A 27,392-nucleotide genomic window follows, 5' to 3' on the forward strand; every position below is an offset into this window, starting at 1 on the left:
AAGTTCTCTTTCTTTGTTGGATCTTTGTGTGGTTTAGGTATCAGAGTAATTGTGGTATCATAGAATGAATTGGATAGAATACCTTCTGTTTCTATTTTGTGGAATAGTTTGAGAAGATTTGGAATTAGGTCTTCTTTGAAGGTTTGATAGAACTCTGCACTAAACCTGTCTGGTCCTGGGCTCTTTTTGATTGAGAGACTATTGATGACTGCTTCTATTTCTTTAGGGGAAATGGGACTGTTTAGATCATTTATCTGATCTTGATTTAACTTTGATACCTGGTATTTGTCGAGGAAGTTGTCCATTTCATACAGGTTTTCTAGTTTTGTTGAGTATAGCATTTTGTAGTAGGATCTGATGATGTTTTGGATTGCCTCAGGTTCTGTTGCTATGTCTCTTTTTTATTTTTTTATTTTGTTAATTAGGATACTGTCTCTGTGCCCTCTAGTGAGTCTGGCTAACGGTTTATCTATCTTGTTGATTTTCTCAAAGAACCAGCTCCTGGTTTGGTTGATTCTTTGAATAGTTCTTTTTGTTTTCACTTGCTTGATTTCAGCCCTGAGTTTGATTATTTCCCGCCATCTATTCCTCTTGGGTGAATTTGCTTCCTTTAGTTCTAGAGCTTCTAGGTATGCTGTCAGTCTGCGAGTGTATGCTCTCTCTAGTTTCTTTTTGGAGGCACTCAGGGCTATGAGTTTTCCTCTTAGGACTGCCTTCATTGTGTCCCATAAGTTTGGGTATGTTGTGGCTTCATTTTCTTTACACTCTAAAAAGTCTTTAATTTCTTTCTTTATTTCATCGTTGACCAAGGAATCATTGATTAGAGTGTTGTTCAATTTCCAAGTGAATGTTGGCTTTGTATTATTTATGTTGTTATTGAAGATCAGCCTTAATCCATGGTGATCAGATAGGATGCATGGGATAATTTAAATATTTTTGTATCTGTTGAGTCCTGTTTTGTGACCAATTATATGGTCAATTTTGGAGGAGGTACCATGTGGTGCTGAGAAAAGGGTATATCCTTTTGTTTTAGGATAAAGTGTCCTGTAGATAGCAATTAAATCCATTTGTTTCATAACTTCTGTTAGTGTCCATGTGTCTCTGTTTTGTTTCTGTTTCCATGATCTGTTCATTGGTGAGAGTGGGTTGTTGAAGTCTCCCACTGTTATTGTGTGAGGCACAATGTGGGCTTTGAGCTTTACTAAAGTTTCTTTAATGAATGTGGCTGCCCTTGTATTTGGAGTACAGATATTCAGAATTGAGAGTTCATCTTGGTAGATTTTACCTTTGATAGTATGAATTGCCCCTCCTTATATTTTGGTAACTTTGGGTTGGAAGTCAATTTTATTTGATATAAGAATGGCCACTCCAGCTTGTTTCTTGGACCATTTGCTTGGAAAATTGTTTTCTAGCCTTTCACTCTGAGGTAGTGTCTGTCCTTTTCCCTGAGGTAGGTTTCCTGTAAGCAACAAAATGTTGGGTCCTGTTTGTGTAACCAATCTATTAGTCTATATCTTTTTATTGGGGAATTGAGTCCATTGATGTTAAGAGAAATTAAAGAACAGTAATTGTTGCTTCCTGTTATTTTTGTTGTTAAAGTTGGGATTCTATTCTTGCTGCTGTCTTCTTTTATGTTGTTGAAGGATTACTTTCTTGCTTTTTCTAGGGTGTAGTTTCCATCCTTGTGTTGATGTTTTGAATTAGGATCTTTTTGCATTTTGCATTTTCTTTGACTGTTGTGCCCATGTTCTCTATGGAATCTTCTTCACCTTAGATTCTCTCTTCTGTCTCTTGTATTCTGTTGCTGATGCTTGTGTCTATGGTTCCAGATTTCTTCCCTAGGTTTTCTATCTCCAGCATTGCCTCATTTGGGTTTTCTTTATTGTGTCTACTTCCTGTTTTAAGTTTTGTATGGTTTTGTTCAATTCCATCACCTGTTTAGTTGTGTTTTCCTGTTTTTCTTTAAGGACTTGTAACTCTTTAGCAGTGTTCTCCTGTATTTCTTTAAGTGAGTTATTAAAGTCCTTCTTGATGTCCTCTACCAGCATCAAGAGATATGATTTTAAATCTGAGTCTTGTTTTTGGGGTGTGTTGGGGTATCCAGGACTGGCTGAGGTGAGAGTGCTGGGTTCTGATGATGGTGAGTGGTCTTGGTTTCTGTTAGTAAGATTCTTACGCTTGCCTTTTGCCATCTGGTAATCTCTGCAGTTAGTTGTTATAGTTGTCTCTGGTTGGAGCTTATTCCTCCTGTGATTCTGTTAGCCTCTGTCAGCAGACCTCGCAGTATAGCTCTCTCCTGAGTTTCAGTGATCAGAGTACTCTCTGCAGGCAAGCTCTCCTCTTGCAGGGAAGGTGCACAGATATATGGCATTCGGACCTGCCTCCTGGCTGAAGATGAAGGTCCAAAACAGGGCCTCTCCCAGAAGCTGTGTCACTTCTGTATTCAGCACTCTTACCTCCACAGACTAATCTCTGATGTATCCGGGACCCAAGATGGCTCCCCCCAGGTGCTCCCGCAGAGCCCTCCTGGGAGGACACCTGTCCTCTGGCAGGGAAGGTGCCCAGATGTCTGGAGCCCGAAACAGGGTCTGTCCCAGAAGCTGTGTAGCTTCTGTAGTCTACACTCTCACCTGCACAGACTAATCTCTGAGGGATCCAAGACCTAAGATTGCTTCCCCAGCTGCTCCATGGCAGAGCCCTCCCGGGTGGGGCAGACACCTCTCCTCTGGCAAGGAAGGTGCCCGGATGTCTGGAGCCCTAAATGGGGTCTGTCCCAGAAGCTGTGTAGCTTCTGTAGTCCGCACACTCACCTAGTGCAGACTAGTCACTGAGCGATCCGGGACCCAAGATCGAGATATTTTTACATACAAGAAATAAAAACTATTGTTCAATTTTATAAAGATAGTTTCCTTTCCTCTGTTTTATTTTGTTTATGACAAAACAAAACAAAAAACAAAAAACAAAAACTATTTTCTTAGCAAAATCTCCTAATAGGACCTTATTACCTATACTTATCATCCTCTGTATTGGAGCACTAGATCTCATACTTGGCATATCTGCTCCTTTACATTTTTAACTGTACCTCTGCAGCGCCTCACTTTATGTGCATTGTTTTATTCTAATGGTCAATGTGGATTTTAAGTCATGCAATATTACTCTCTGCATCAAAATTATTTCAGTTCTTGTAATATTTTCTTTAGCAGTGAAACATCAACTCCTTGTTTCTAATTGTTATCACTATTAGTGCTACTTAATAACAGGCACATTCTGTTAAACACTCTTTCTGCATAGATGAATGCCAGGTACTCAATAAATGAATTTGATACGGCATTAGTTGTTAGAGATTGTCTGGTGCTACTAAGCATTCAATTTCTAAATACTGGCCCCCAAGATCTGGTTAATCCCTCAGTGAGTATATTCTCAAGTACACCAAATGAAGCCATGTGCACCAAGTGAAACTCTGATCCCCAGTTCAAGGTCAATTGGTTAATAAAGGCTAGAGTCTGTGATTGGGCAGTAAATTCGGAAAGGCGGGACTTCAGGATAGAGTGAGGGGTCTTAGGAGAAACAAGAAAAGAAAAAGAATGGACATTGGAAGAGGGGGAGGCCACTAGAAAAGGATATGGATTGTGAGTATGGGGCCCAGAGAAATGGACCTCAAAGATAAGGTGGGTGAGAATCAAACAGCAACTAACCACAGACATATGGCTGGCATGTACGTTAGGATAGCTCAAAACCTGTCCAATCTAGGCTTACAGCTCGTAAATAAAATAGCAAGATTGTGTGTCTTTTGTAAGGGGTAGCTAGAAGATATATTTTGTTTTATAACTAGACTATGATCTAGTCATTAAAATGTCACTTTAGGAGGTCTTACTTGTATAACTTTAGGATCAGAACGTTCAAATAATAACAGTGAAATCAGTAGAAAAGATAGATCACACAAATTTAAGTGTGAAGACATTTATGATTTCTCAGCACAGTAAAGGTTTGTAAATCTGGTTTAAAAATAAAAAAGGAACTCGATAGTGAACAGGCAGCCTGGGTTCCTTGATTATTCTTGTTTGCTTAGTTCTGAAGGATGACAGGGATGTGAAGAAGCCTGAGAGTACTTTTTCTGGAGTAATGGAAACAGACGAAAGTTTGGAGTTCAGGCTTAGTTGGGAATCAGAGGGTATGACCAGCCACAGGAGTAGGATCTTAAAAGTTGAGTTTTACATCTTAAAAGTAAAGATGGACAGTCTTGATACACATGAAGTATAGCAATCCTACAAACGGAACATTATCTTTGGATAATGCTGTATTGAGATTATATTTAGAAGATTTAGGACTCTGTCTCTTGATAAAAGCAACATCCTGTATATCCTCATCCCATTTGTACAACACTTCAGATACAATATAGAGTAATACAAATTAAAATAATCACCTGGAAAATGAGCACATGGAAGAAAGCATGAAGTATAGACACTGAAAAAGAAACACGGGGTTCAACAATGAATATCAAAGACACCACTTGGGAGTACCTGAACAACAGAAAAGCAGCAGCAACAGAACACCAGAAATCAAAACACCAATAGGAAGTGAGTTAGATGACAGTAGCCACATGATAAAACATAGCATGAAATCCTTAGAGTAATGCTAGAGAAAAGGCATTGGGTTTTGATTGTTAATTCTGATTGCCAATTTGATAAAATTTTGATTCACCATGGAAACACTTTACAGTTTGTCAATGAAGGAGTTTCACAAAAGTCTGAACTGAATGGGGAAGACTCATCATGAATGTGACTAGTACCATACCATCACTTGGTTCCAATAATGAACAAAAGAAAAAAGCCAGAAGAACATCTCCAGCATTCCTTTCTCTATTTACTGACAACAGACCCAATGTGGGCATGCATCATAGTTCGGCCCCCACACCAGTCTCACCACAATGGATAATATTTTCAAGCTATACAACAACATAAGCCCATTTTTCCTTAAGTTGCTTCTGCCAGATATTTTGTCGTAGTGATGACAAGTAATATAAAGTAATATAATAAATTTTAAATTGCTTAGCACATATATTTGAAGTATGCCCTTATGATTCTTCGGATTTCCTCAGGGTTTGTTGTTATGTCCACCTTTTCATCTCTGATTTTGTAAATTTGGATATTCTTTCTCTGTCTTTTAGTTAGATAAGGGCATACCCATTTTTTTTTATTTTCATAAAGAACCAACTCTCTTTTATTGATTCTATTTTTCTCTTTGTTTCTATTTTACTGATTTCAGCTTCTTGTCATCTACTCCTCTTGAGTGTGCTCATTTCTTTTTCTTCTAGCGCTTTCATGTGTGCTATTAAGTTGCTAGTATGAGATCTCCCCCAATTTTTATTTATTTATTTATTTATTTATTTATTTATTTATTTATTTATCTATTTACTCATTCATTCATTCATTCATTCATTTTATGTGTGAGTTCATGGTAGCTGTCTTCAGATAAATTAGAAGAGGTCATTAGAACCCATTACAGCCACTATGTGGTTTCTGTGAATTGAACTCTGTAACTCTGGAAGAACAGTTAGTGCTCTTAATCACTGAGCCATCTCTTTAGCCACTTCCCCAATTTTTTATTAATTCATTCTTGCATATATTTCATCCCAACTCTAGTTTTCTCTTCTTCTCCTACTCACTCCCCTCACCTCTTATCTCTCTATCTACTCCTCATCCATTTCTTTAAGAACAGGGAAAACCTAGGAATACCAACTGAATGTGGCATATCAACCTGTTATAAAGCTAGGCACTTCTACTTTTATTAAGGCCGGACAACACAAACCAGTGGGAGGAAAAGGGTCCCAAAAGTAAGCAAAGGTGGTATGAACATTTCCCATTCGCTCTGCTAGAAATCACATAAAAATACCAAGCTCCACAACTATAAAACATATTTGGAGGGCCTAGGTTGAACCAGTGTAGGCTTCCTGACTCAGTCTCAGTAAGGTCAAAGATACCACATAAAAACCCACAGAATCATCAAACATGGACTTCATTTTTTAAATGTATGTACTATTGCTATGAACTTTCCTCTTAGCACCTTTTATTGTGCTGTATACATTTGGGTATGCTTTATACTAATTTTCATTGAATTCAATTGTAGAAAGTATTTAATTTCTTTCCCTTTTCCTGTCTTGACACATTTTTTCATTCAGCATAGGGTTGTTCACTTTCCATGAGTTTAAAAGCAATTGGGTGTTTCTGTTATTGTTGCTATCTAGCTTTAATCCATGATAGTTGGATAGAATTCAGGGAGATATTTCAATTTTTCTGTGTCTACAGATACTGGCTTTGGGTCTGAGTATGTGATCAATTAAACACTCACATGACTCCTCTTCACCCTCAGAGTATAAATTGTCTGAGGCTCTGAAAGAAGTTGGCTATTTTATGAGACTTGAATCTGTCTCATTTATCAGCTCCATTTTCCCAGGCCTCATCCCCTCTAGAACAGTGACAGGATAATTGCTGAGAACTTTCCAGAACTGTTAAAAATATTAAGCTACATATCTAATAGAATGAAGAGTTTTAAGAAGGATATATGTGAAAGACATACTACTCCTGTCTGCATCAGAAAAGGCTAAAAGAATATCATGCATAAAGACAGAAAAGATAAAGCCTCCCACAGGTCATAAATAAGAGGCACTAATAACTCATTTCAAATTACAAATATGAGGATGGGACAAGCTAAATGAATGGCTTCAAAGCATGTTAGAAGATAGAAATAAAAAAGCATCAAACTGAAAAATTAGTGTCCAAGAAAAAAATATACCTAATATCAATAAAATTAAAGGAAACATAACCTAGACAAACAAAACTTGAACTTGACATCTTAAAGCAAGTGATATTAGCTTACCTACAGAAAGCAGTGATCACAAAATTTAAGTGAAAGGAGTCATTAAGAAATGGATTTCCAGCCAGAAGATGGAAAGAACCCAGATGCCCCTCAAGAGAGGAATGGATACAGAAAATGTGGTACATTTACACAATGGAGTACTACTCAGGTATTAAAAAGAATGAATTTATAAAATTCCTAGGGAAATGTATGGACCTGGAGGGCATCATCCTGAGTGAGGTAACACAATCACAAAAGAACTCACATGATATGTACTCACTGCTAAGTGTATAATAGCCCAGAAATGTAGAATACACAAGATACAAGATACAATTTGCAAAACACATGAAACTCAAGAAGAATGAAGACCAAAGTGTGGACCCTTTGCCCCTTCTTAGAATTGGGAACAAAACACCCATGGAAGGAGTTACAGAGACAAAGATTGGAGCTGAGACCAAAGGATGGACCATCTAGAGACTGCCATACTCGGGATCCATCCCATAATCAGCCCCCAAACGCTGACACCATTGCACATAGTAGCAGATGTTGCAGAAAAGACCCTGATATAGCTGTCTCTTGCGAGGTTATGCCGGGCCTAGAAAATACATAAGTGGAGGCTCACAGTCAGTTATTGGATGGATCACAGGGCCCCCAATGGAGGAAGTAGAGAAAGTACCCAAGGAGCTAATGGGGTCTGCAACCCTATAGGTAGAACAACAATATGAACTAACAGTACCCCCCGGAGCTCGTGTCTCTAGCTGCATATGTATCAGAAGATGACTTAGTCGGCCATCAGTGAAAAGAGAGGCCCATTGGTCTTGCAAACTTTATATGCCTCAGTACAGGGGAACGCCCGGGCCAAGAAGTGGGAATGTGTGGGGGGATGGTTGTGGGGGGAGTGTTTGGGAGACTTATAGGGTAGCATTGGAAGTGTAAATGAAGAAATCAATAAAAAATATAAAACAAAAAGAAATGGATTTTTGAGGCTTATAAAGTTTGCAAGACCAATGGGCCTCTCTTTCCAGTGATGGCCGACTAGGCCATCTTTTGATACATATGCAGCTAGAGACACAAGCTCCGGGGGGTACTGGTTAGTTCATATTGTTGTTCCACCTATAGGGTTGCAGACCTCTTTAGCTCCTTGGGTACTTTCTCTAGCTCCTCCATTGGGGGCCCTGTGATCCATCCAATAGCTGACTGTGAGCATCCACTTCTGTGTTTGCTATGCCCCGACATAGCCTCACAAGAGACAGCTATATCAGGGTCCTTTCAGCAAAATCTTGCTAGTGTATGCAATGGACAGGGGAATGCCAGGACCAAGAAGTGGGAGTGGGTGGGTGGGAGTATGGGGGACTTTTGGGATAGCATTGGAAATGTAAATGAAGAAAATACCTAATTAAAAAAAGATATGTATTTTATATAACATTTATAGTTCACTAAATAAGTGTTTAAGAGAATCTCAGCATACCAGAAGGTCTATGTTTATATTACCTTTGACTTAGTATGTGAGGACTCCAAGATTCATCTTAAACTTTATGAAAAACAATATACTCTTTCTCTGATAGTTTTAAGGCATTACTTGTTGCAGGGCCAGGAATTATTTCTTCTGATCCCAAAAGTATCTTCAATATAACCAAATCCTTTCAGAAGGCAGCCAGCCATGAAAAATGATAATCAATATGGCACATATCATTCCAATAAAATTCTAAGTTTGAGTCTTCTTATGCACCAAGTACAAATGAGTTTGTTTACTATACAAAATTTGGTATTTAAAAAAAAAAGAAATGGATTTTTGTATGCATGTTTATTTGTATTATGAATTAACATTAGTTTTACATGCTGCTAAACATAAGATTTTTATAAATATAAATTTATATGGTGTAATATAATAACAATGAAGAGATATAATACATGACAAAATAATGTAGAACACAGAGAAGATAGAATTAGCATAATTCCAAGTCTTCTTTTTATCCATGTAGAGTGGTGTATGTGGGATATGTGTTTGTGGTTTGTGTGTGTGTGTGTGTGTGTGTGTGTGTGTGTGTATGTGTGTGTGTGTGTTTGGTTATATGTATATGCAATAATAAAGGTTCATATTACATTGTCTGTAAAAATTACAAAGTAGAGACTATAGACCTACCTACTGAAAAAAATAAAGGGCAGAGGAAATTATTTTAAAATATTTCAATAATCAAAATAGAACCTTCAGAAGGCAGGAGCAATTGCAACAAGTATCATGATAAGAGATTAAATTATATACATTTTGAGGTCACAAGCCAGTATCAGTAATATACCTGTAATCCCATTAATCAGAGAGATAAATTCGAGTCTAAAGTACACAGAAAATGTCAGGGCAGACAAAATTATCTCATAGGAATTTGTCTTTAAAATTTGTCAAGTACAAACATGCATGAATGAATTTAATACTGAATTACAGATATATCCAGGAAAGTCAAAATAATAAACAAAATGAACATTCTTATAACATAAACAGTAGTGTATAAAGGTTTAAAAATTGTGTAAGGAAAATTGTGATCTCCATTGTCTGGTTCTGGGATCACCTTTCCATTCCTAGAAGCCTTACATCCTGCTACCATGTGGAGGCCTGTGGGGGTTTGGGGGAAAGAACAGCCAGCTTGGAACACTGCCCCACCAATCCCTTAACAGTTGGGTCCACCCGAAGCACAGACAGCAGAGACAGGTCCTCCATTGTCAGGCCCATGGATCTCCCTGCCTACCTGTGGAGTCCTGCTGGCATCAGAATTATCTGACCAATACCACAGAAAACCAGATGGCTAAAAGACAGCATAAAAACATAATAAAAAGAACTAGGTCAATATGGCATCCCCAGAGCCCAGCTATCATATTAGGGCAAGTCATGCATATCCTAATAAACTGAAACAAAAGAGAATGATCAAGAATCTAATCTTATAAAGATGATAGAGGCTTTAAAGAAGACATGAATAAATCCCTTAAAGAAATAGAGAAAAATACACTCAAACATGTAGAGACCTTTAAAGAGGAAATGAATAAATATGAAGAAATACAAGAAAATACAATAAAACAGGTGAAGGATACAAATAAAACTGGCCAAACCTGAAAATGGAAATAGAAGCAGTAAAGAAAACACATACTGAGGCAATCCTGGAGATGGAAAACCTAGGAAAGAAAACAGAACTACAGACATGTACTGGCTAGGTTTGTGTCAACTTGACACAGCTGGAGTTATCAGAGAAAGGAGCTTCAGTTGGGGAAGTGCCTCCATGATATCCAACTGTAAGACATTTTCTCAATTAGTGATCATGGGAGAAAGGCCCCTTGTGGGTGGGACCATCTCTAGGCTGGTAGTCTTGGGTTCTATAAGAGAGCAGGCTGAGCAAGCCAGAGGACGCAATCCAGTAAAGAACATTACTCCGTGGACTCTGCATTAGCTCCTGCTCCCTGACCTGCTTGAGTTCCAGTCCTGAATTCTTTGGTGATGAACAGCAATGTGGAAATGTAAGCTGAATAAACCCTTTCCTCCCCACTTGCTTCTTGGTCATGATGTTTGTGCAGGAATAGAAACCTTGACTAAGACAAGACACAAGTATCAGTAGCAGAATACAAGAGATGGAAGAGAGAATTTAAGGTATAGAAGATACAGTAGAAGAATACATTGGTCGAAAAATGCAAAATCTAAAATGTTCATGACACAAAACATCCAGGAAATTTGGGACACCATGAAAATACCTAGCCTAAGAATATAGTAGTAGAAAGAGAAGATTCCCAGTTCAAAGACCTAGAAAACATCTTCAAAAAAATCATAGAAGAAAATATTGCTAAAGAATGAGATGTCTATAAATGTACAAGAAACTTAAAAGAACACCAAATAAATTGGACCTGAAAAAAATCCTTCTGCCACATAATAATTGACCAAATGGACTTCTCAATTTTGAACATCTATGCCCCAAATGCAAGAAAATCCACATTCATAAATGAAACATTACTAAAGCATAAGTCACATGTTGAACCTCACCTATTAATAGTGTGATATTTGAACATCCTACTCACATGAATGGATAGGTAAAAGAGACAGAAATTACACAGAGAAATAATGTAAATAACAGAAGTTATGATCTGAATGGAGCTAATAGATATCTATAGAACATATCATTTGTACACAAAAGAATATGTAAGCACCTCATAGAACCCTCTCCCAAATTGAACATATAATTGAGCACAAAGCAAGCCTCAACAGATAAAAGAAGATTGAAATAACCCCTTGTATCTTATCAGGTCACCATCAGTTTAAGCTGGATTTCAACAACAACAGAAGCAACAAAAATCACACAAACTCATGTAAACTGAACAACTCTCTATGCCATGAACAGTGGGCCAAAGAAAAAACATAAAGAAATAAAGTAATGATTTCCTAGAATTCAATGAAAATGAAGGCACAGAATACCCAAACTTTTGGGACACAATGACATCAGTGGAAAAGACAAAAGTTCATAGCTCTAAATTCATAACAAAACTGGAGAGATCTCATACTAGCAACTTATCAGCATACCTGAAAGCTCTAGGACAAAAAGAAACAAATACCCAAGAGGAGGAGACAGCAGGAAATAATCAAACAGAGTGATGAAATCAATGAATTAGAAACAAAGCTGACAAATACAGAAGTGGATGCTCACAGCCATCCATTGGATGGAGCAAAGGGCCCCCAATGGAGGAGCTAGAGAAAGTACCCAAGGAGCTGAAGGGGTTTGTAGGCCCATAGGAGGAACAACAATTTGAACTAACCAGTACCCCCCAGAACTCCCTGGGACTAAAGCACCAGCCAAAGAAAACACATGGTGGGACTCATGGCTCTAGCTGCATATGTAGCAGAGGATGACCTATTCAATCATCAATGGGAGGAGATACCCTTGGTCCTGTGAAGGTTCCATGCCCCAGTATAGGGGAATGTCAAGGCCAGGAATTGGGAGTGTGGGTTGGTGAGCAGGGGGAAGAGGAAGGGGATGGTGGATTTCGGAGGGGAAACTAGGAAAGGGGATAACACTTGAAATGTAAATAAAGAAAATATCTAATAAAAGAAGGGGAAAAAAAGAAACAAAGAGAACAATTCAGAGAATCAATGAAGCAAAGAGCTGGTTCTTTAAAAAAAAAAAATCAACAAGATAGACAAAGCCTTAGTTAAACTAACTAAAGACAGAAAATATCCAAGTTAACAAAATCAGAAATGAAAAGGGAGACATAGCAATAGACAGTGAGAGTCCTATAAACCATAAGAAAATGGGAACAATAGTTAAATTCTCCCAATCAAAAAAAAAAAAATCCTAGGGGCCAGATCATTTTGCCAGACTTTCAAAGAATAGCTAATGTCAATACTCCTTAAAATATACTACATAATAGAAACAGAAGAACATTGCCAAACTCATTTTATGAGGTCATAGTTGTCACTCTGATACCCAAACTGTATAGACTCAACAAAGAAATGGAATTTTACACCAATATCCTTTATGAACACTGATGCAAAAAATACTTAATAAAATACTCCAAACCTAATCCAAGACATCATCAACTATGATAAAGTAGGCTTCATCTCAAGGATGTAGGGGTTGTTCAATATACAAAAAGAAATTATTGTAACCCACCATATAAAAAATTGAAAGAAAGAAAACACATGATCATTTAATTATGTGCTGAAAATGCCTTTCACAAAATCCAAACCTGTTTATGTTAAAAGACTTAGAGAGATCAGGGATACAAAATGCACACCTAAACACAATAAAAAACAATATACAGCAAGCCTATAGCCAACATCAAATTAAATGTAAAGAAACTTAAAGCAATTCCACTAAAGTCAAGGACAAGACAAGGCTGTCTACTCTCTCTGTCTCTTCAATATAATACTTGAAGTTCTAGATGGAGCAATAAGACAATAATAGGAGACCAAGGGAATTCAAGTTTAAAAGAAGTAAAGTATTACAATTGGCAGATAATATGATACTATACATAAGTGACCACAAAATGTCTACCAGAGAACTCCTACAGCTGATAAACACCTTCAGCAAAGTGGGTAGATACAAAATTAACTAAAATAAATCAACAGCCCTCCTTTATACAAAGGATTAATGGGCTGAAGAGGAAGCCAGGGAGACAACCCACTTAACAATAGCCACAAATAATGTAAAACGTCCTGGTGTAACTTTAACAAAACAAGTGAGAGACCAGTATGATGAAAACTTCAAGTCTCTGAAAAATGGAAATTAAAGAAGATATCATAAGATGAAAAGATCTCCCATGCTCAATTATCTGTAGGATTAACATAATGAAAAAGTTCATCTTACTCAAAACAATCTACAGATTCAATGCAATTTCCATTAAAATTCCAACACATTTTTTATAGACTTTCAAAGAACAAATCTCAACTTCATATGGAAAAACAAAAACATCCAGGACAGCTATAAGAATCCTGTCCAATAAAAGAATTTCTGGGGGTATCACCGTCTCTCACTTCAAGCTGTACTACAGAGCAATAGTAATAAAACCTGCATGGTATTGGTATAGAGAGAAATAAGTTGATCACTGGAATTGAATCTAAGACCCAGAAATATACCCACACAACTATGGATAATTGAATTTTGACCAAAAAAAAAAAAAAAAAATCCCCAAACCATGCATTGGTTCTTCAACAAATGTCACTTGATTAATTAGATGTCTACATGTAGAAGAATGCAAATAGATCCACCCCTATCACTCTGCACAATATTCAAGTAAAGTGATTCAAAGACCTCAATGTAAAACCAAAGGCATTAAATCTAATACAACAGAAAATGTGCAACATCCTGGAACTCATTGGTACAGGAGACAGCTTCCTGAACAGAATACCAGTTGATTAGGATCTAAGATCAACAACTGATAAATTGGACACCACGAAACTAAAACTCTTCTGTAGGTCAAAGGACACTGTCAATAGGACAAAATGGCAGCCTATAGATTGGGAAAAGATCTTCAGCAGCTATATATTGGATAGAGTGATAATAATATCCAAATATATAAACAACTCAAAAAAGGTAGATACCAACAACAAGAATATCTCAAAGATGGTGTACAGAGCTAAGCAGAGAATGCTCAACAGAGGAATCTCTAATGTTCACAAAACATTTAAAGAAATATTCAATTTCATTAGTCATCAAAGAAATGCAAATAAAAACAAGTCTGAGATTCTACCTTATACCCGTCAGGATAGCTAAAATCAAGAACTCAAATAACAGCATATGTTGGTGAGGATGTGGAGCATGGAGAACACTCCTCCATTGCTGGTGGGATTGCAAACTTATACAATCACTGTGGAAATCAATTTGTTGGATTCTCAGAAAATCGGGAATAGTTCTACCTTAAGACCCATCTATATCACTCATGAACATATAACCAAAACATGCTCCAGCATCCCGCAAGGACACGTGCTCAACTATTTTCATAGTAGCTTTATTCATAAAAGCCAGAAAATGGAAACAACCTAGATGTCCCTCAACTGAAGAATGGATAAAGAAAATGTGGTATATTTACACAATGGAATACTACTCAGCTATTAAAAACAAAGATATCAAGAAAATTGCAGCCGGGCAGTGGTGGCACACACCTTTAATCCCAGCACTTGGGAGGCAGAGGCAGGCGGATTTCTGAGTTCAAGGCCAGCCTGGTCTACAGAGTGAGTTCCAGGACAGCCAGGGCTATACAGAGAATCCCTGTCTTGAAAAACAAACCAACCAACCACCCAAACAAACAACCAAACAAACATACTGCAGGCAAATGGATGGAGGTAGAAAATATTATCCTGAGTGAGTTAACCCATACCCAAAAGACAAGCATGGCTTGCAGTCATTTAAATGGATATTAGCCACATAGTACAGGGTAACCACTTTACAGTCCACAGACTCAAAGAAGCCAAGTAACAAGGAGGGCCCAAGTGAAGATGTTTGAATCTTTCTCAAAAGCAGAAATAAAATAAATATTGGAGGTGGATGGAGGGAGGAAAATGAGTACAAGAAAAGATAAGAAGAGTAGGGGAGAAAAAACAGAAATCAGTGGTAGGCAGGCTCAGGGTGTGTGTGTGTGTGTGTGTGTGTGTGTGTGTGTGTGTGTGTGTGTGGTTATTTCTAGCAAGTCCTAAGACCTGGGAAGGCCCCAGGATGTCTATGGATGAGACTCTATCTGACATTCCTAACAGTGAGGTATATGTATCCTGAAGTGGCCATTTAATGTAGTCAGGCAGGACTTCCAGTGGAGGGATAAGGATAGCATCCCACCCACAAAACCTTTGACCCAAAATATTTCCTCTCTATAAGATCTGCAGAAAAAAAGAGAGCAGAGATGGAGAGAGTGGCCAACCATGACTGGCATAACTTCAGACCTATCCCATGGACAGGAATCCATCTCTGACATTGTTAATGATACTCTTATATTTTCAGACAGGAGACTAGCATAACTATCCTGTGAGAGGCTCAATACAGCAGCCAGTGAAAACAGATGCAAAGACCCTCAACCAAACTTTAGATGAAGCTCCAGTAGTCTTGTTGAAGAGTTGGGTAAGGGTTGAGAGACCTGAAGAGGACAGGGACTCCACAGAAAGACAAACATAGTTAATTAACCTTGACCCTTGGGGGCTTCGAAAGACTGACCCACCAACTAAAAAACCAGTATGGGATGGACATAACAACCTTCCCCCTACCTCCAGACCGTGTATATGTAGCAGAGTGCAGCTTGGTCATCATGTGGGTCCCCTAACAACTGCAGAAGGGATTGTCCCTAAATCTGTTGCCTGTTAATCCTGTTCCCCTAATTTGTCTGTCTTGACTGGCCTCAGTGGGAGAGGCTGTGCCGAGTCCTGCATGACTTGATGTGCTTGTGTGAGTGTGAGTGAGTGAGTGTGTGTGTGTGTGTGTGTGTGTGTGTGTGTGTGTGTGTGAAAGAGAGAGAGAGAGAGAGAGAGAGAGAGAGAGAGGGAGAGAGAGAGAGAGAGAGAGAGGAGAGGGTGTGGCTTTCCCTTCTCAGAGGAGAAGGGGGAAATGGGTGGAGGATCTGTGTGAGGGATTACAGGGAGAGGGCTGATTAGAATGTAAAGCGAATAAATAAATTTAAAAAATAATGAGAAAAGATTGCATATGAATTCTAACTAAAAGATAAGACTACACTTATATTAGTAGCACATAAAATAGCTTCTAAATGAAAATCTTTGTTAGAAATGAAATGCTATGTTTCATCATGCCTTGTATTAATAGTTTTTCAGTATTTGCCTAGATTTGTTTGGCTTCTACCATAAACCACTCAGAGTTTCTATTAAAGAATGTTTTCACATTTGTAGAGGTTGCAAAATCCAAGGCGTTGTTGAGTGCTGGCAGTTATGTGTCTGAGGCAATGCTACCTCCCATCTGGCGGTTTTGGTTTGTTTTGTTTTTTTAAGTCAAATGTAAGTTGAACTTTAATTGTCTCACATACTCAGGAAGTGACAGACATTGGAAGTCATATTACTTATGTTAAACCAGGAACTGCCAATTTAATAAACTTGGCAAACAAGATACCTAAAGAACAAAAATCTAGAAAAGTATTAATTTATCCAATACACAAAACTGTACTATGTATGAGATATTATGAAATAAAGAGAACAATCATTATTATTCATACTGTCTATAATATATAACATCTAAAGTTAAACTCAATGTATGAAGACTCATAGACATTGGCTTTTGTATTATTTAAGAATATGTACAATTAAAAAGGAGTTTACCAGCTTGCAATACCACAAACAATGGAGATAGAGTGTTCCTCTATCTTCACATCCTTGCCAGCATCTGCTGTCACCTGAATTTTTGATCTTAGCCATGCTGACTGGTGTTAGGTGGAATCTCAGGGTTGTTTTGATTTGCATTTCCCTGATAATTAAGGATGTTGAACATTTTTTTCAGGTGCTTCTCAGCCATTCAGTATTCCTCAGGTAAGAATTCTTTGTTTAGCTCTGTAACACATTTTTAATAGGGTCATTAGATTTTCTGGAATCCATACTTATATATATTACATATATATATATATATATATATATATATATATATATATATATATATAATATTACTTATATAAATTGGATATTAGTCCCCTATCTGAATTAAGATTGGTAAAGATTCTTTCCCAATCTGTTGGTGTCCTTTTTGTCTTTTGTTGTTGTTGTTGTTACCTCTCCAGTAATTTTTTTTTATTTTTTTTTTATTTTTTTTTATTTTCCATTTTTTATTAGGTATTTAGCTCATTTACATTTCCAATGCTATACCAAAAGTCCCCCATAGCCACCCACCCCCACTCCCCTGCCCACCCACTCCCCCTTTTTGGCCCTGGCGTTCCCCTGTACTGGGGCATATAAAGTTTGCAAGTCCAATGGGCCTCTTTCCAGTGATGGCCAACTAGGCCATCTTTTGATACATATGCAGCTAGAGTCAAGAGCTCCGGGGTACTGGTTAGTTCATAATGTTGTTCCACCTATAGGGTTGCAGATCCCTTTAGCTCCTTGGGTACTTTCTCTAGCTCCTCCATTGGGAGCCCTGTGATCCATCCATTAGCTGACTGTGAGCATCCACTTCTGTGTTTGCTAGGCCCCGGCATAGTCTCACAAGAGACAGCTACATCTGGGTCCTTTCGATAAGATCTTGCTAGTGTATGCAATGGAGTCAGCGTTTGGATGCTGATTATGGGGTGGATCCCTGGATATGGCAGTCTCTACATGGTCCATCCTTTCATCTCAGCTCCAAACTTTGTCTCTGTAACTCCTTCCATGGGTGTTTTGTTCCCACTTCTAAGGAGGGGCATAGTGTCCACACTTCAGTCTTCATTTTTCTTGAGTTTCATGTGTTTAGGAAATTGTATCTTATATCTTGGGTATCCTAGGTTTTGGGCTAATATCCACTTATCAGTAAGTACATATTGTGTGAGTTCCTTTGTGAATGTGTTACCTCACTCAGGATGATGCCCTCCAGGTCCATCCATTTGCCTAGGAATTTCATAAATTCATTCTTTTTAATAGCTGAGTAGTACTACATTGTGTAGATGTACCACATTTTCTGTATCCATTCCTCTGTTGAGGGGCATCTGGGTTCTTTCCAGCTTCTGGCTATTATAAATAAGGCTGCTATGAACATAGTGGAGCATGTGTCCTTCTTACCAGTTGGGGCATCTTCTGGATATATGCCCAGGAGAGGTATTGCTGGATCCTCCGGTAGTACTATGTCCAATTTTCTGAGGAACCGCCAGACTGATTTCCAGAGTGGTTGTACAAGCCTGCAATCCCACCAACAATGGAGGAGTGTTCCTCTTTCTCCACATCCTCGCCAGCATCTGCTGTCACCTGAATTTTTGATCTTAGCCATTCTGACTGGTGTGAGGTGGAATCTCAGGGTTGTTTTGATTTGCATTTCCCTGATGATTAAGGATGTTGAACATTTTTTCAGGTGCTTCTGACCTAAAGCTTTACTACAGAGCAATTGTAATAAAAACTGCATGGTACTGGTATAGAGACAGACAAGTAGACCAATGGAATAGAATTGAAGACCCAGAAATGAACCCACACACCTATGGTCACTTGATCTTCGACAAGGGAGCTAAAACCATCCAGTGGAAGAAAGACAGCATTTTCAACAATTGGTGCTGGCACAACTGGTTGTTATCATGTAGAAGAATGCCAATCAATCCATACTTATCTCCTTGTACTAAGGTCAAATCTAAGTGGATCAAGGAACTTCACATAAAACCAGAGACACTGAAACTTATAGAGGAGAAAGTGGGGAAAAGCCTTGAAGATATGGGCACAGGGGAAAAATTCCTGACCAGAACAGCAATGGCTTGTGCTGTAAGATCGAGAATTGACAAATGGGACCTAATGAAACTCCAAAGTTTCTGCAAGGCAAAAGACACCGTCAATAAGACAAAAAGACCACCAACAGATTGGGAAAGGATCTTTACCTATCCTAAATCAGATAGGGGACTAATATCCAACATATATAAAGAACTCAAGAAGGTGGACTTCAGAAAATCAAATAACCCCATTAATAAATGGGGCTCAGAACTGAACAAAGAATTCTCACCTGAGGAATACCGAATGGCAGAGAAGCACTTTTTTTTAAAAAATTAGGTATTTTCTTCATTTACATTTCCAGTGCTATCCCAAAAGTTCCCCATACCCTCCCCACCACTCCTCTACCCACCCACTCCCACTTCTTGGCCCTGGCATTCCCCTGTACTGATGCATATAAAGTTTGCACAACCAATGGGCCTCTCTTTCCACTGATGGCCAACTAGGCCAACTTCTGATACATATGCAGCTAGAGACACAATCTCCAGGGGGTATTGGTTCATATTGTTGTTCCACTTATAGGGTTGCAGACCCCTTTAGCTCCTTAGGTACTTTCTCTAGCTCCTCCATTGGGGGCCCTATGTTTCATCCAATAGATGACTGTGAGCATCCACTTCTGTGTTTGCTGGACCCCAGCATAGTCTCACAAGAGACAGCTATATCTGGGTCCTTTCATTAAAATCTTGCTAGTGTATGCAATGGTGTCAGCGTTTGAAGGCTGTTTATGGGATGGATCCCTGGATATGGCAGTCTCTAGATGGTCCATCCTTTCATCACAGCTCCAATCTTTGTCTCTGTATCTCCTTCCATGGGTGTTTTGTTCCCAATTCTAAGAAGGAGCAAAGGGTCAACACTTTGGTCTTCGTTCTTCCTGAGTTTCATGCATTTAGCAAATTGTATCTTATATCTTGGGTATTCTAAGTTTCTGGGCTATTATCCACTTATCAGTGAGTAGATATCACGTGAGTTCATTTGTGATTGGTTTACCTCACTCAGGATGATGCCCTCCAGGTCCATACATTTGCCTAGGAATTTCATAAATTCATTCTTTTTAATAGCTGAGTAGTACTCCATTGTGTAAATGTACCACATTTTCTGCATCCATTCCTCTGTTGAGGGGCATCTGGGTTCTTTCCAGCTTCTGGCTATTATAAATAAGGCTGCTATGAACATAGGGGAGTATGTGTCCTTCTTACCAGTTGGAACATCTTCTGGATATATGCCCAAGAGAGGTATTGCAGGATCCTCCAGTAGCACTATGTACAACTTTCTGAGGAAGGATCTGATGGTGTTTTGGATGTCTTCAGGATTCTGTTGTTATGTCTTCCTTTTCATTTCTGATTTTATTAATTAGGATGCTGTCCCTGTGCCCTCTAGTGAGTCTGGCTAAGGGTTTATCTATCTTGTTGATTTTCTCAAAGAATCAGCTCCTTGTTTGGTTGATTCTTTTAATAGTTCTTCTTGTTTCCATTTGGTTGATTTTGACCCTGAGTTTGATTATTTCCTGCAGTCTACTCCTCTTGGGTGAATTTGCTTCCTTTTGTTCTAGAGCTTTTAGGTGTGTTGTCAAGCTGCTAGTGTGTGCTCTCTAGTTTCTTTTTGGAGGCATTTTGAGCTATGAGTTTTCCCCTTAGAAATGCTTTCATTGTGTCCCATAAGTTTGGGTGTGTTGTGGCTTCATTTTCATTAAACTCTAAAAAGTCTTTAATGTCTTTCTTTATTCCTTCCTTGACCAAGGTATCATTGAGAAGAGTGTTGTTCAGTTTCCAAGTGAATATTGGCTTTCTATTTTTTTATGTTGTTATTGAAGATCAGCCTTAGTCCATGGTGATCTGATAGGATGCATGGGACAATTTCAATATTTATGTATCTGTTGAGGCCTGTTATGTGACACATTATATGGTCAATTTTGGAGAAGTTACCATGAGGTGCCGAGAAGAAGGTATATCCTTTTGTTTTAGGATAATATGTTCTGTAGATATCTGTCAGGTCCATTTGTTTCATAACTTCTGTTAGTTTCTCTGTGTCCCTGTTTAGTTTCTGTTTCCACGATCTGTCCATTGATGAAAGTGGTGTGTTGAAGTCTCCCACTATTATTGTGTGAGGTGCAATGTGTGCTTTGAGCTTTACTAAAGTTTCTTTAATGAATGTGGCTGCCCTTGCATTTGGAGCATAGATATTCAGAATTGGGAGTTCCTCTTGGGAGATTTTATCTTTGATGAGTATGAAGTGTCCCTCCTGTCTTTTTTGGTTACTTTGGGTTGGAAGTCGATTTTATTAGATATTAGAATGGCTACTCCAGCTTGTTTCTTCAGACCATTTGCTTGAAAAATTGTTTTCTAGCCTTTCACTCTGAGTTAGTGTCTGTCTTTTTCCCTGAGATGGGTTTCCTGTAAGCAGCAAAATGTTGGGTCCAGTTTGTGTAGCTAGTCTGTTAGTCTATGTCTTTTTATTGGGGAATAGAGTCCATTGATATTAAGAGATATTAAGGAAAAGTAATTGTTGCTTCATATTATTTTTGTTGTTAGATTTGGGATTCTGTTCTTGTGGCTGTCTTCTTTTAGGTTTGTTGAAGGATTACTTTCTTGCTTTTTCTAGGGCATGGTTTCTGTCCTTGTATTGGTTTTTTCCGTTATTATCCTTTGAAGGGCGGGATTCTGGAAAGATAATGTGTGAATTTGGTTTTTCATGGAATACTTTGGTTTCTCCATCTATGGTAATTGAAAGTTTGGCTGGGTAGTAGCCTGGGCTGGCATTTGTGTTCTCTTAGTGTCTGTATAACATCTGTCCAAGATCTTCTGGTTTTCATAGTTTCTGGTGAAAAGTCTGGTGTAATTCTGATAGGCCTGCCTTAATATGATACTTGACCTTTTTCCCTTACTGCTTTTAATATTCTATCTTTATTTAGTGTGTTTGTTGTTCTGATTATTATGTGTCGGGAGGAATTTCTTTTCTGGTCCAGTCTATTTGGAGTTCTCCCAGATGGGAGAACTGTCTTCTGGCAGGGAAGGTGCCCGTATGTTTGGAGCCTGGAATGAGGTTTGCCTCAGAAGCTGTCCTCTAGGCACCTTGGTGGTGTCCTTTGACTCCTCGCCCAGGTGACCCGGTGCTAGCACGGACTGGAAGGGACTTATGACCCTGGTCAGGCCGGGTTTTCTGCTTTCCTAATGCTGGTCCTGCGTGATTGGAATGGAACAGAAGTTGTCTTCCACTCAGCGGTGGTCCTAAGATCACGTGGAGAATCCTCTTGGGACCTTGTGGGTGTCTGCTGACTCCGCCACCCCCATCTGGCCGTCTTGTTTATGCAATATCACATGGCAGAAAAGATGAGAGACCTCTCTAATGTCTCTCAGGAGTTTCATAACCTAGTTATCACCCAATACCTTACTTTCTAGGGATGCAGGATTTCAGCAGAAGTTATTTGGGCCATAGAAAGTTTACAGATATTTACATATGTTTATATGTTGTATATTGAGTTTGTTTTTCTATAATTACTTTCTTATAGTAAAATTATTAAACAATCAAGATGAAATCTCTATACTGCATTCACTTAATAATATAGCTTTATAATTCTTGGAAACAAAAATGAGTAGATTAAAGAACCAAATCCTCATAATATTGAGATTTATCAATATACATTTTCACTACTAATGAACTCAGGACATGGGAAGTTATTGAAATGTGTTGGAGAAATTCAATACATATGCATCATTTCAAAGCATATAAGTATTCCACAATTGCAGTTTCATAAAGCTCGAGGTCTATATTTAAAATAATATTGGGAAATTACTATAACAAATCAAAACTAAAGTCCTGTCTAGGCTACATAGTTATTGGTCCTTGATTATATTTTTTGGCTTCTGATTTTGTGTTTTAATTTTGGAGTGGAGGGTGGAGTGTGCATGCATGTATGTGTGTGTAGGTTCCCTAATTGTTTCTTGATTGGATCAATAAAGACTGCAGAAGCCAATCATTCGATAAATATAGAGGCAGGATTTCCAGGTCCCAGGAGAAAGAGGAGGAGACAGAGAGAAGGGACAATTGTTGAGTGGCTTGGTAAGCCAGCTGGAGGAATGGCAGCCCTCTCAGGGAAGCACTGGCTGGCAACATGGCAGTGGCTGTTTTTAGAGTATAACCAAGAACTCTGGGAGAGCCCCCAAGAAAGGGTAAGTGCATTTTAAAATTACATGCAACGTGTGTGTGTGTGTGTGTGTGTGTGTGTGTGTGTGTGTGTATGAGTGTGTGTATCCAGAGTTTTGACTACCTTATGGGTTTTTACTTCTACCACCCTTCCCCCTTATCCTTCTCAAACCCTCAACACTAGGTAAGAGAGAAAGAAGGCTAGAAGGGAAAGAAGCATTGCTACTATTAGACTACTCCTGCTGAAGTCCTTGGGGGCAACTTTAATCTTCACCATCAGGCTGTCTACAAACAGCAATCAGCAACTAGCAATACCAGCAGCATCAGTGGTAGTAACAGGAGGAGTAGCAATAGCCATGGCCCCTTTCAGGCCTCTAGCTTTTTTCATACCCTCTCAAAAGTCTCCAGAATTCCAAACATCATACATTTGCACAAACTGTCTGAAGCTGGCAAAATCACACTCCTGCCAGAACATGAGGCAAATCATAATCTGTTCCTGTGGACAATCTGAAGCAGTCTCACATCCCTCACCTGTGATTAAAACAAAAGGAAAATATTCCCATGGCATCCTCACTGTGTGTGTGTGTGTGTGTGTGTGTGTGTGTGTGTGTGTGTATGTGAGAGAGAGAGAGAGACAGACAGACAGACAGACAGACAGAGATAGAGACAGACAGAAAGACAGAGACAGAGAGACAGAGACAGAGAGACAGAGACAGAGAGAGAGAGACAGAGAGAGAAAGAGAGACAGAGACAGAATGACAGACAGAGAGAAAGACAGATATATTGGGAGAGAGATTCTTGGTTTCTTATATATTTTTGTTGTGTTTTTATTTAAAAGAAAAAAAAAGTGATGTAGAGTTGGGTAGGCTGGGAGATGGAAAGAACCTGGAAAGAATTAGGAGAGGGAAAGTGTGTGATCACAATATATTGTATGTCTTAGTTCAGATTTAATTGCTGTGAAGAGACAACATGACCAAGCAACTCTTCTAAAGAAAAATATTTAATTTGGGCTGGCTTACAGTTTCAGAAGTCCAGTCCATTATCATTATACTGAGAAACATGCTGGAAGACATGGTGTTTGAGAAGTCTTGGGTTCTACATCTTTATCTGAAGGCAGCCATGAGAAGAATCTTCCACAGGCAACCAGGAGCAATTTCTTTTCCATACTGAGCAGAGTTTGAGCAGAGACACCAACACTCACCCCACAATGACACACTTCATTTAATAAGACCACACCTCCTCCAATACGGCCATACCTCCTAGTAGTATCTCTCCCTGTGGGCCAAGCAAGCTTTGAAACACAGGAGTCTATTCTCATCAAACCTATTCAAACCACTTGTCTTTGTAAGGGTTTCTATTCCTTCACAAACATCATGACCAAGAAGCAGTAGGAGAGGAAAGGGTTTATTCGGCTTACACTTCCATACTGCTGTTCATCACCAAGGAAGTCAGGACAGGAACTCAAGCAGATCAGAAAGCAGGAGTTGATGCAGAGGCCATGGGGGATGTTACTTACTGGTTTGCTTCCCCTGGCTTGCTCAGCCTGCACTCTTATAGAACCAAGACTACCAGCCCAGAGATGGCACCACCCAAAAGGAGACCTTCACCCTTGATCACTAATTGAGAAAGTGCCTTACAGCTGGATCTTGTGGAGGCATTTTCTCAACTGGAGCTCCTTTCTCTGTGATAACTCCAGCTGTGTCAAGTTGAAACAAAACTAGCCAGTACACCACTATATTGTGTAGACACATTTTTTTCAATAAAGAAAGAAAAAGAAAAAAACTAGTAATAGACCTGTGTGTCAAATAAATCAGTAAATATTACATAAGAAAAGTATGACATTAAAACTGAAATAAAGTGTATGGGTTTAGCTAAGCCATGAACAAGAAAACATATCCAAAGAACATATATATCAAACTTCAGTAGTTTGAAGAATCATCTTCTATATATTATTTTCAAAATAGAAAAAAAGTTAAAACTATGGTTAATGAGCAGGGAGAACAAGGAAAAGAAAAGAGATGACACACTATAGAGCAAATGGTTAAGAAGATAAAAGACTTTCTGTAGGAAAGAAGAAGAGAGATAACCAGACATGATAAAACCAGGCTCTGATGAATATTTAGGACATAGATAAAAAGGACATATTTACACATGATACATTAAAAATTAACTCAGATAATTAGTGCCAGTTAAAAAGTATGCTCCAGGATTAAAGGTCAGTAAGAAATGTAAAATGTGTTCACTTATATCAACAACAAGAAGTTATTGATGTTTTAAAATGTATCATTTACATTAGCATGAAACATTGTGTGTTAAGGAACTCTATTAGGTGATAAAACATTATAATAAATTACAAGAGACTTATATTGTATAAAAAGAAAACTATAGCTGCCAAATATGGAAAGACTAAATATCAAAATGATGTCAGTCTTTTTTAATGTAATCAATAAAGTAACACAAATACAATTTATGGTTTTGCATGTGAGTAGACACACTTTTTGAGAAAGAAAAGAGAGAATGAAAGAGAGGGGGGAACGAAAAGAGCAACAGAGAGACACAGTACATGTCCACAGCACAGAACTGTTTCTGTGACTTATGGCGAGTTGCAAGTAGGTGAAGCACAAACACTTTTCTATGTTTGCTATGAACAAAGGAAGCCATCTGTAGTGGAACATGCCACTATTCCAATCGCAAGTCTTCTCCCACTCAGGCTAAGACAAGAGGATAACTGTAAGGGGGAGGTCAGCCTCAGTTACACTGTGAGTTGCAGTATAGCCTAGATTTTAGAATGATTCTTTCTTAAATCTAAACAAATAAAAATCCAACAACAACAAATTCTCCTGACCCTCTCCAAACAAACAAATAAACAAACAACAACAACAATAAAAGATGAAATAGATGAACAAAGAAGACAGACTTGTTTATATGTCAAGATCTAGCAAAAAAAAAAAAAATCTCCATATTGTCATTCAGACAACAATATAATTAGAGGGAACTGGATCAAGAAAACAGAGGCTACAAAGTCAGGTTTCATGTATGTGGACATTTCATATGTCACATAGTTTTACCTCCATGAAAACACAGATAAACACACACACACACACACACACACACACACACACACACACACGTATCTTTTTCTGAGGCTTGAGAAATGGATACAAAAGTCCAAACACCAAACTCACTTTGAAATGAGCACTACCCTTAACTCATACAAACAATTCTCAGTGGATTCTAGATTTAACATTACAGGAAAATCCCAGTAAGTTTATGTGGTCACCTCATGCCCTTTAGGTTAGGAAAGGTGTTTAATAACACAAAAATAATACCTTAATTATAAACATGATGATTGGTATATATCAAAATTACATGGGATGCACTGAGACAGTGCATACATGACCAAGAGAGTGAGAAAGGATGCCAGCAATATATCCATCAGTCATCAGACTTGAGTTTAGAAATATATAAATAAAGCTTATATCAATAGCCATACAATAGCCATTTGCAGCTTGGTCACTAGATGCGAATATGTGGATCAATTCATGGATAACAATGCTTCTGATAGCACTAATCATTATAGCCATAATTTGGAAAATATTAAATGCTTATTTACTATCCAAAATTCAGGTTTATTTCATAAAGCATTCATGAAATGAATTATTATCTACATGGTCAAGTGTATCAATTATGACTCAACGCATTTGTGAAGATGAACATCACAAACACCACACTAAGTGGAGTGGCTACACAGGAAGATTATGTGCATCCATTCACATTGGATTCCTCTCCTATTAAGTAAAATCACCCAGGGTAAGGAATCAGAATGGGCAATATCTATGGGAAAGCAGGAGAGGTGCATTGGAGAAGACAAATGAAGATCCATGAAGAGAGCCTTGGACAGTCACTTTTTGACCTGTAATCATCATTGAGAACCCATATATGAACCCTCTTAGAGAAGGGTTTCCTGGAAAACAGCCTGGTTTTATTACAGCATTGCCATTACAGGACATAGTGAGAAATAAGAGAACAAGGAAGACACTAGAAAAGATACCATCCTAGATAGGATAATCCTTACCTTCATCCATCTAGAGAAGAGGCTTGGACCTTCAGTCATATCCTCCTAGCCTTCCAGGAAGAAGGCACATCATTTTGCTCCATACCTAACAGTCTTTAACTGCATAGCATCTGTGAGCTCTAGGTGAGGATTTTTATCCTCTCATTTGAGACAACTTATAGAAACTTTTCCAAAAAGAGTAGTAACCTCTGCAGCTATTACTATTTTACTATTTTAGTTATACATGGAGGCAAAACAAGATGTATCGAAACATCTAAGGACCCAAATACTGCCCCATCAAATATCCTGTCTTAAAACTGCAGACTGAAGTCACCAATTTTATAACACTGTATCTTAGCCAAAGAACTTGTTAAAAGACCCAATTTTGAATATTTTTACTTGCCTCTCTTCGTAGTTTTCCTATACTACACGCACTCTCCAAATTTTGAATGATGTTTT

The sequence above is a fragment of the Mus musculus genome, chromosome 11 (assembly GCF_000001635.26).
Source record: "Mus musculus strain C57BL/6J chromosome 11, GRCm38.p6 C57BL/6J".
Taxonomy (NCBI): Eukaryota; Metazoa; Chordata; class Mammalia; order Rodentia; family Muridae; genus Mus; species Mus musculus.